Source organism: Haliaeetus albicilla, chromosome 8 (genome assembly GCF_947461875.1).
Source record: "Haliaeetus albicilla chromosome 8, bHalAlb1.1, whole genome shotgun sequence".
Lineage (NCBI taxonomy): Eukaryota > Metazoa > Chordata > Aves > Accipitriformes > Accipitridae > Haliaeetus > Haliaeetus albicilla.
Window position 1 is genome coordinate 18554751 of NC_091490.1, and position 9208 is coordinate 18563958.

Consider the following 9208-nt stretch of genomic DNA (forward strand, 5'->3'; position numbering starts at 1 on the left):
CCTTTGCCTCACCTAACCTCTCACAGCATGAGAAAACTGAGAATAACGCCGTGTCCATGCTGAGCTGATGGGAAGTGTGGGTGTAGCAGACAAATGCGGGATGGGTCAAGAGAGCGCTCTCATAAACTGACTGCCTAGCATTGCAGATGGCCTGATAATAATTAGTGAGTAGGTATTACGGCATATTTCAGAATCCAAGTCCAACACATTACCTTTTCTATATTCCCAAAGCCACCAAAAGATGCACTGAAAAACCTACATTACTATTTTATGAAAATGTATGTTATGGCATTATGAATATAATAACATTTTACTGGAAATACAATTACGCCTGCTTTTAGATCATGCTAAGACCTGAAACTTAGAAAATCAGCGTGGATCTATAAAGCTGAGGTCCAGCATACATTTGCACTAATGCTATCTTACATCACTCTGACAAAGTAGAGGGACGTTTAAGTGGGAGTATATTTTATTGCATCTAATTTACATACTATTACTTACCAAGAGCAAACCAAAAGCAGTCCTGGTATAAATGAGAATCAGGTGTAGTGTAACTTAACAGGAGAAAATATCAAAAGGGAATATAATTTAATTATATTAAAGTATAAGCAGAACTAGGAAAAAAGTTAGAACTTTATATTATTGGAAATATTAAGCAGTATTTGGAGGATTTGTTTGTTTGTTTATTTTGAATATATCATCGGTAGTGCCTGTTGCTGTAGAGATTCAGATGTAAGCTTGAAACTACACATTGTATCTATCTCCTTAACTTTAATTAATTACTCCCATACTTCATGGGAAGCATATGTTTTGGGGTCTTGCCAGAGAGTATTGATCCTTCCAGAATTAAACCCTATGCTTGGTAATATGGATCTGTGGGACCAAACCTGTGTCATCTTTCTTGCGAGCCTCTGTCAAGCTCAATGAACAGTAAACCTCTCCCTTTCATCACCATAACTCATTTCCAGGATCAACTGTTACCTTATTTGGCTTGTTGTGACGGCAGAATAAGAAACAAATCTCCAGAAGAGGCTGATCGATTAGAAACCATCCAGAGGGTAACAACAGAAACAGCCAGTGGTCTGGAAGACATAATCTACTAGGGAAGATTGAGTGAGTGGCATAATTTCACCTGGAAAAAGAAAGACTGAGGGGGTGTGACAGACTTCAACAAATATGAAAAAATTACATCAAGGAAGGAGGGAATAATCTGTGCTTTGTGTTCAATCATACAAATAATCTGTTCTCAAGGGTAGATAGACCAAAGGGTAATCGATTTAAATTGTAGCACAGAAGATGTCAATTAAGAATAATTGGAGGTGGACTGAGTGGCGAGGTCAAGGGGATTCATCCCCTTTTCCTTTCATGTTCCATTGTTTTGAAGCTTTTTCCTCGTGCTGGTCCTGCAACGGAGGATGTGAATGGGTTGTAGGACGAATATAGTCTGTATAGAGAGTCGCAAGGTGGAGGGAATTTGGCCTCTTCGTCCCACTTCCTTCTCTGTTCCAGCAACCTCTTTAGTGGGGCCTGAGGCGATGTACAATATTGCTGCTGCCGTGCCACGAGTCTGGATGTGGCTGACCCAGAGACCCTTGCAGGATACAGGAATTCAGCAGCGGGACATGCAGGTGAGAGCAGGAATGATTTTTTTTAACCATTTGGAGTCTCAGCCAAATGTCGACAATTTTAGGTAAGGCAGCGAAGCTGCTTCTGGCCAAAAGGATACGTCTCAGTGCAAGAAAACTCCCAGCTGCAAACAGCGGAAAGATGAGAACATATCAAAGTAGAAATTGCAGAAATCTTCCTTAATGGAGCCTAAATCCAGAGTACTTGTATTCCTCCTGTTCTGGACCGTGCTGGCATAGAGAGGTAGCACTTCATCCTGGGTGTAGAATGTGTGAGCAGGTGTGTGTGTACACAGCACCCAGGAGAACCCCGCCCCTCCTGGGCCCTGGGGCACTACATTGGTACAGGCTGGACTGGCACTGAGTTCACTAAATGAGAGAATAGTCTCAAGGGGCAAATTCTGCTTTAATTAGTCTGGCCCACCTTATTGATGTCAATTTGTTCTAGCATTTCCCTGGCTGTTGATGAGCCGCCATCCAAAGAACTGCAAAACAAGTGTTTCAATGCCAGTCACAATGCCATAAAAAATGACAGCTTCTCAGAGGACACCTTTAATGTTCTTGAACTGCATTACAGATACGATTTTGATAATCTGATGAATAAATATTTTGCGTTGAATTTAGTCTATTTCTAGCTCTTTTGGTCACGGGTGGGTTTTTGTTCCCACACTGCTAACTTGCAAGGAGAAAAAGAAATCAAGACAGACCTAATGATTTCAATTAAGCATCTTATATTTTTGCATTTTTTTAAAAACCCATTAAATTTGCACTGAAATGTTTTAAGGTTAATAGATTACCTCTGAACCCCAAGGAAATCAAGCTTCCTGTGCCTGCCTGTCATTTACTGGAGTGGTTACTTATCTGTCAATATTTCTTCCTTTTTTTCAAGTCCCAGGCCTACTTGATCTTGTCCATTTGGCACTGCTGGAGGAATAACAAGTTTCTTCCCGTCATGCACCATTCTGGGATACATCATGACAGAGAAATCTCAAAGCCCAGGTCAATTATAACAGAAGATGTGTAGCACCTCTGCCCCCACAGTGTCTTCTGGGGATCCACTTGGCAAAATGATATAAAACTATTTCTGAAGACTTCCCATGATCTGGTGCTACTTAGAACTAAGTCACTGGCAAAATGTAAGAAAATATGCATATGCACCACCGCTCACCTTCCCCCTTGTTTGCCAAAGAGTTAACTAACGTTACATGTGTGGGGAGAGGGCTGGGGCTGGCAGATTCCTCACCATACAGTAATTACTTTTTAATTAGAATTCATTGAATACAGATGGATACCTTCCGTACTTTCTCCCACTGATGATTTTAATATTCCCCTGTCAGGTATTATGAGGCAGTAGCTGACAGTGAGTTACATGAAGTAATCCTGTAGCTGGTAGCGACTTACATAAAGTAACCAACTTAACCATTTGTCTTAGATAAAATATGATCTCCATCCTCACTTCTTTCCATGGAGTCTGTCACCGGCGTGTTGATGTAGTGTTTGTTTACTCTCATTCCTGCAGGAGGAAATATCATAGTTCATGTATCAAATTACTGTAACTGACTGGAGCATTTTTATTTAAAATAATGTGCAGTGATATATTTTCATAGTGTCGTTGATGTATTTTCAGGGCTTCTAATTTTTACAAGTATATAATCTGAATATCATTTATCTGAGTGTGCAGTTGTAAAATCTATGGTAATATCTGATCTCATTATAAAAATCAGCACTTACGAATGGAATAGAGTAACTAAATCTGAAACTGACTGGATATTTTTGGTATTTTGATAGAAATAAGAAAGAATTTCAGTTTTTTTCTTTTTGCTGCAGGGCCTCTAAACACAATCTGACATGTGATGTATTTTTGAAGTCAAAGTTAATAATTCTCTTTACATAAAAAATAAATACCCCCTATTGAATACACACTCTAAAATTAGAATTGCATATTTCTAAGTAATATACCTAAGGAAAGTGATTTATTCTAATGCAATAATGGCATAGATTTACAAAGCTTGAGTGATACAATGTTTCTCGTTATGGTTGTAAAATATTTGTTGCCACTATGGGATTTTCTAGATCATTATTTTAAAAAAGGAAAAACCCACTTTGACAGATGAACTGGGGCCATTCTGAGCAAATCACAGATACTTCATATAACAAGGCCTCCAAAGAGGGGAGCACAGACTTATTACTATGGCAACCCAGATCAAAACACTATTTTAGTGGAGAGTTTCCAGTTTTACAATGCAATGATGATTGTTTATAGTACCATTGAAACCAGATCCAGCAAAGGTTCAAGAAATGAGCTGACAAGAGGAAAATCATTATAGATAAACTGGGGATACTTGAATGACATATTGTGGAATCTGCTATTATTTGATCAAAGGATGAAATTGTTACACAAACATAGATAAATAATGGTAGATGATACAGTCTGATGGACTGTATTTTGTTAGTTGTGTTAGATTGTCTATCTGGAAGATAATTATTGGTTCAGAGTTGCAAAACACAAAAGCAGATTTAATAATAGAAATTACTTAACTTTGAAAAAAACCCTGTCTATTGATTCTCCCTAATAATTTATAAGATTTAAATTTTACAGATGCTTTCCTTCCCAAATCATTTAGTAACACCTACATAATAACAAACATCACCTACACCTGGCATTTAGACAGCATCTCTGGTGGGGTGCTTTTTTCCTGAAAGTGCATCAGATGGCTCATGGGCTGGATAATACATGCTTAATCCTGGAACAACTTCGATATCAGCTAATCAGTGCTTAAAGAGTGTTAATCCTATAGCAGTGAACCTCTTCAAACCTCTCACGCATCTGCAGTGGCAGGACAAGGGGATTTTTTTGTGGCAATAGCCTAGGAGCAGCTCTGGGCTCCCTCCAGCTGTTTTCTGCCTCATATCTGCTGGCCCAGGGAAGTGAGTTGTTTGTTAACCTCCTTCCTTGCTGTAATGGTCCTACTGGTTTCAGTGTAGGAGCCACAGGAGCCTGGGGACACTGCTCCGTTTTCTGCTTAGGATTATTTCTCAACACAAGAGCCATGGATGAAGTTACTTGTTCTGGCTTCCTGCCAAGTTCATGCCGTTCTTCACCTCAAGATCTTGAGCAAATCACAACCATTCCCCTTACCAACCTTCTTGCTAGCCCCACTTCTTCTCAACTTTATCACGTTAATGGTTAAAAACCCGAGCTCACCTGTCCATGTAACCAGGGCAGTGTGGTTAAAGCCTCTGTTCCCACAGCACGAACAGAGAAAGCTCCTAGTGACTTCACTAGAGGCTGTAGAAGCAGTCCCTGTGCAGGCAGAGAAGAGACAGAAAAGTTCCCAGTCTGAGAAGCAAAGTCGGAAAGAAGAAAGGTGGATGAGGACTGACCCCAGCAAATTTCCTTTACCTGGAAAAAGTCTGATCATGCCTCAGCATGCCCCAGGCACAGGTCTTCCCTCTGCAGGAAGAAGCTTTCTTTGATGTTTCTCTCGGGGGGACTGGCTGATGGGACAGCAGCAGGGCCCCAGGACCACGTGGACATGGTCTTACCTCGCCATCCCCAAAACAGTTTTCTCTATGGGATCCTCAAGGTGAAAGTGTCTGTGAGCTCAGAGCAGTTTTACTCCCAGAAAGAAATGAGAGATTTACTTACAGAAGCCTTTAAACATTGGACTGAAAGTACAAAGCGGATGAAATGTTTTCAGAAGGGTGATTTACTATGTCGTTTGTATATTACTGTGGGTGGAGAGAATTTGGCTCTTCATGGAAGTTTGAAGCAAAATTTTGCCTTACATTTGGTATTTCAGATGATGCAGGGAAAGCATTTTCTGGTGTAGTCGTACTTGGACCAGAATACAAAACACATCCTTTAGTAAACTGTGAAGCTTTAACTTGTTCAAATGACACTTACCCAACAAATCATTTTGAACTTGGAAGCATTAGAGAGGTCACATTTTTACACAGCTGATCTGCTGCTGAACAATCTTTTTTTAGGCATTAAGAACACCCAGGCTTTTTTCAACACTAGATATCATGCCTCATCCGTGAATTACATTTTCCTGAGTTTATTATGACCATTTCAAGGAAAATTAAGCCACTCCATTAACATCTGAGACAGGAGCACCCTTCAAAAATCCAATCCAGTAGAGCAGTTGATGGTATTTATTGCTCTTCCCTAATGCACTTGTATTTTCTCTGCCATGCGAGGACTATTCAGACATCATCATACAAGTATCAGGAGTGTGTTCCTTGTCTCAACTCCTAAGAGATGACACTGGCACATACTTAATCATGGAGCAATTATAATCTAAAAGACTTCCCAGAATACAGATTGAGTCCCCACATAAGTACAAGGAAGCGGTGAGTGTTTTCCACTGACTCCGGTATGTCCATACACTCTTGCCTTTTCCATCTAACCTCACAAACATCTGTCTTCAGCCAAGAAACAGCAACAAAGATGTCAACATCTGTTCTGTTCAGCCCAAGTACAGCACTGATGTTAAAGTTTTCCAGGATCACTGATGTCCTACATTATTAATCAAGGGCCTCAGAAATAATTCTTCTGCTGACAGACTATTTATAAAATATATCTCCTGTCTTCAAAGTATGGTCAGTGTCCAGTCACATAGCATGGAGCATGGGTGAAGGCTGCTGGGCTGAGATTCCACTGGTGAGGACTGTTCTAGTCACTTGGAGGTCATAAGAAGCATCTGATAGAAATGGCCAAGGTAACTGCTGGTCCCTCGTTGCCCCTTGGCTTTGGCACGATTATATTTATTCTTGAAGGTCCTCATTTAATATGAGTCTCCAGGAGTTCATGTAACAATAATGGCAAAGAACATTTCTTCCCTTTATTCATCCTTGCTCACCAATATTTACTTCTGGTTATCCAGCTTACCTGGCTGCCCTGTGTGGTGAATGTCCTGCGTGGCCAGTGGTAGGCAACATCTGAAGACTGTGGTCACTTGTTTCCTCAATGTTACTTCTGATAGTGTTTCCCACACCTCTGCTCTACAGAGGTTATAGGTTATGCTGAGATTAGGGATACCAGAGAGATGGTTTCTGTCTTGCTGTGAGAATTTTCGATGGCTGAGATATAACCAATACAGCAAAGATACCAGTCTTCTCATTTAATAAAATTATATATACTAGCACAGACTCTTTTTCACCTTAGGCCCTGCTCAGTCTGATACTTCCATTCTCCTGGTCTTCAAGCTCCCTACCAGATCACTCTCTGAGGCCTCTGGTGGGTGTGGGATGGTAAAAATGACCTGAGCCTGAATTTTTTCAAATCAGTTTAAAAAAAATCTGAAAATGTGAGGTGAGCTCATCATTTTGATATTAAATAAACACGATCTTCAAAGAAAATAAAAAAGCATCCAACACTCCAGTGGTGATCATTGCATAAAACCCCTCACAGACTGGGCAAAGAAGCAACATCAAAATTTTGAATACAAAAATAAGTATATGAGAGAGAAACAGAACAACCCTCTGTCTCAGGAATTTCTCTGTTCTCCTCTTGGTCATTTTCTTCAGCTCTATCTCTCAACAACTTGTAGCAGTCAGAATGTCCTTAGGATTTTATCTCCAGCCCACAGAGCAAGTAAGACCTTTGTTTAACAGCAGCTTCCAGGTACAAAACAACTCATAAATTTGAAATGCAAAACAGCTCCTAAATTTCAGAGAGCTGCCAAGTGAAAATGCCTCTGTGAGGCGCAACAGTGGCTCTGGGGAAGACTGTCTCCAAGGAAGAGCAGCACAGAGCCAGGCTTGCGTGGGTTTCTGCTCTCCATCACTTACATATATGTTAAGAAATAATTGCATAACTTGATCATCTCCATGCCTAGAACTCAGCACAGCTTTAGTCCTACCCAGCTCCCCTGCCACAGGATAAATCCTCGCTGTCTATCTCATCTATCAGCTTTGTGTAAGTGCTCCATCCAGCTCTCTGTACTGTTTTTATCAACAAGCACTGTCAGGTTAGAAAGTGGATGACTTACTTCCCCAAGCGATCTGAAGAATGCAGTGCCACAGAAACATGTTTAATGCTGGATAACCATCCACCTTTCCCAAGTGAATTTTTAATGGCTGAGGCTGCCTTCCATAGTGCGTCAACCAGAAGGAGCTGTGATTAAGCCCCACACTCCGTGATTTCCATCCAAAATTTTCTGCTCAGTGGTGACAAAATCTTATGTAGTTTTCACTAAACTCTCCTCCAATTTCCCACTGGCTTTTCGTATGTGCAGATAATTCAGAATAAAGGCCCTTGTCACAGTAATATGTATTCTAGCGTAGCACGGAGGAGCTGTTTCACCATGTAAAAGCCATATTGCCAAGCTGTATTATGCTTTACCTGTCACCATGCCAGGAAACATTTAACAAGGAAGGAAAACAAGGAGAGTGCATGTGTTGCCAGCTATTCAATATAGGCCATTTACTATTAAACTGTGGAAAGGTGCTGGAGTTTAAATGCACCCTGGTTTTCTTCTGTTACTGGTAGCAAAAAGCTGAAAGGTTTTGCACTGTTGACCTACTGTTCAGTGCCACTAATTTGGACCTGGACTATCTCACTAGGTCTTTATGGTTCACTGGTCTTTTCTGAGCCTCAAGGGGTTTGTTTGTTTGTTTTCAAAAGGTTTATACCACCCCAGAAAGTGAGGTTTTGGCTGAGTGACCAGTTTCAGTTTCTGTGAGAAAGGGTGGCCCATACCGCCTGAGTCCACCGATAGCCTGGGTGAGTGAGGACTAGGCTCAGGCTCATGCAAAAACTAGGCACAACCACTTAGGTACAAGTGTCTTGCCATTGTAATGCCTTCATCACCTTGCCAGCCCAAAGCCCTGAGGTTCCTACTGGCGCTCCCCATGCAACGAGCGGTACCTTTGAACAGCGCTAACAGTCACAACAGAGTAAAATGCTGGAAAATAAGGGGTAGTCTTAACTCCTCCCACTTGGGGGATGCCCGACAGTGTCACCCCTCAGTTCTGCCTCCTGCCGCAGGGGCTGTCTGTGCAGTTCGCATGAAGCACTAGCTCGGTGATAGCCGTGGAGCCGGGACTGTAGGACATGTCCTGCCTTTAGGCTGCAGTGTACATAGTCCCAGCATCTGGTGAATCAAATTTTGTCTTCCTTTCTAGAAAGTGGAGTGGCTTTGGTGGAAAGGATCAGACACGTTTTCTGCACAGTCCTGCTCCAGACAGCCCATGGTCTGCAGAAGGGCAGAGGTCTGCCTTCGAGTTCCCACAGGCAGAAGAGGGGACAGACTCACAAGTCCTGCCTTTCAGCAAGAAAGCCTGGTATAAAGCACCACCCAATAAATCTTAGTAAGTAGCTGTGTAGTTAAGCTGTGACATTATGGGTATTTTTAGTTTGGATGACTCAACACTTTTCTTGCTTTAATTGTTTAATTTCTATATGGTTGCTTTGGGCTGTTGTTGGAGTACTGGCACGTACTGTTACGGTGTGCTTTTGGAGTAAAAATTCAGATCATGGATGCAGAGTAGTGAAGGAGTAGCTCATAGAGAGGACCTCTGCCAGGCTTTGTCGTCCCAAAGCACGGAGCTGTGTGCCTCACTTCAAAATGTCCTGT

General features: G+C 41.5%; 1 long non-coding RNA gene across 1 annotated transcript; it reads left to right on the plus strand.

Annotated features, from left to right (window-relative positions):
• The first annotated feature begins 359 nt into the window (after positions 1-359).
• Positions 360-8936, plus strand: LOC138686290 (uncharacterized). Its single transcript, XR_011325626.1, has 3 exons — positions 360-1628; positions 2515-2761; positions 8757-8936. It is a non-coding gene; the product is annotated as an uncharacterized lncRNA (long non-coding RNA).
• Positions 8937-9208: the final 272 nt, after the last annotated feature.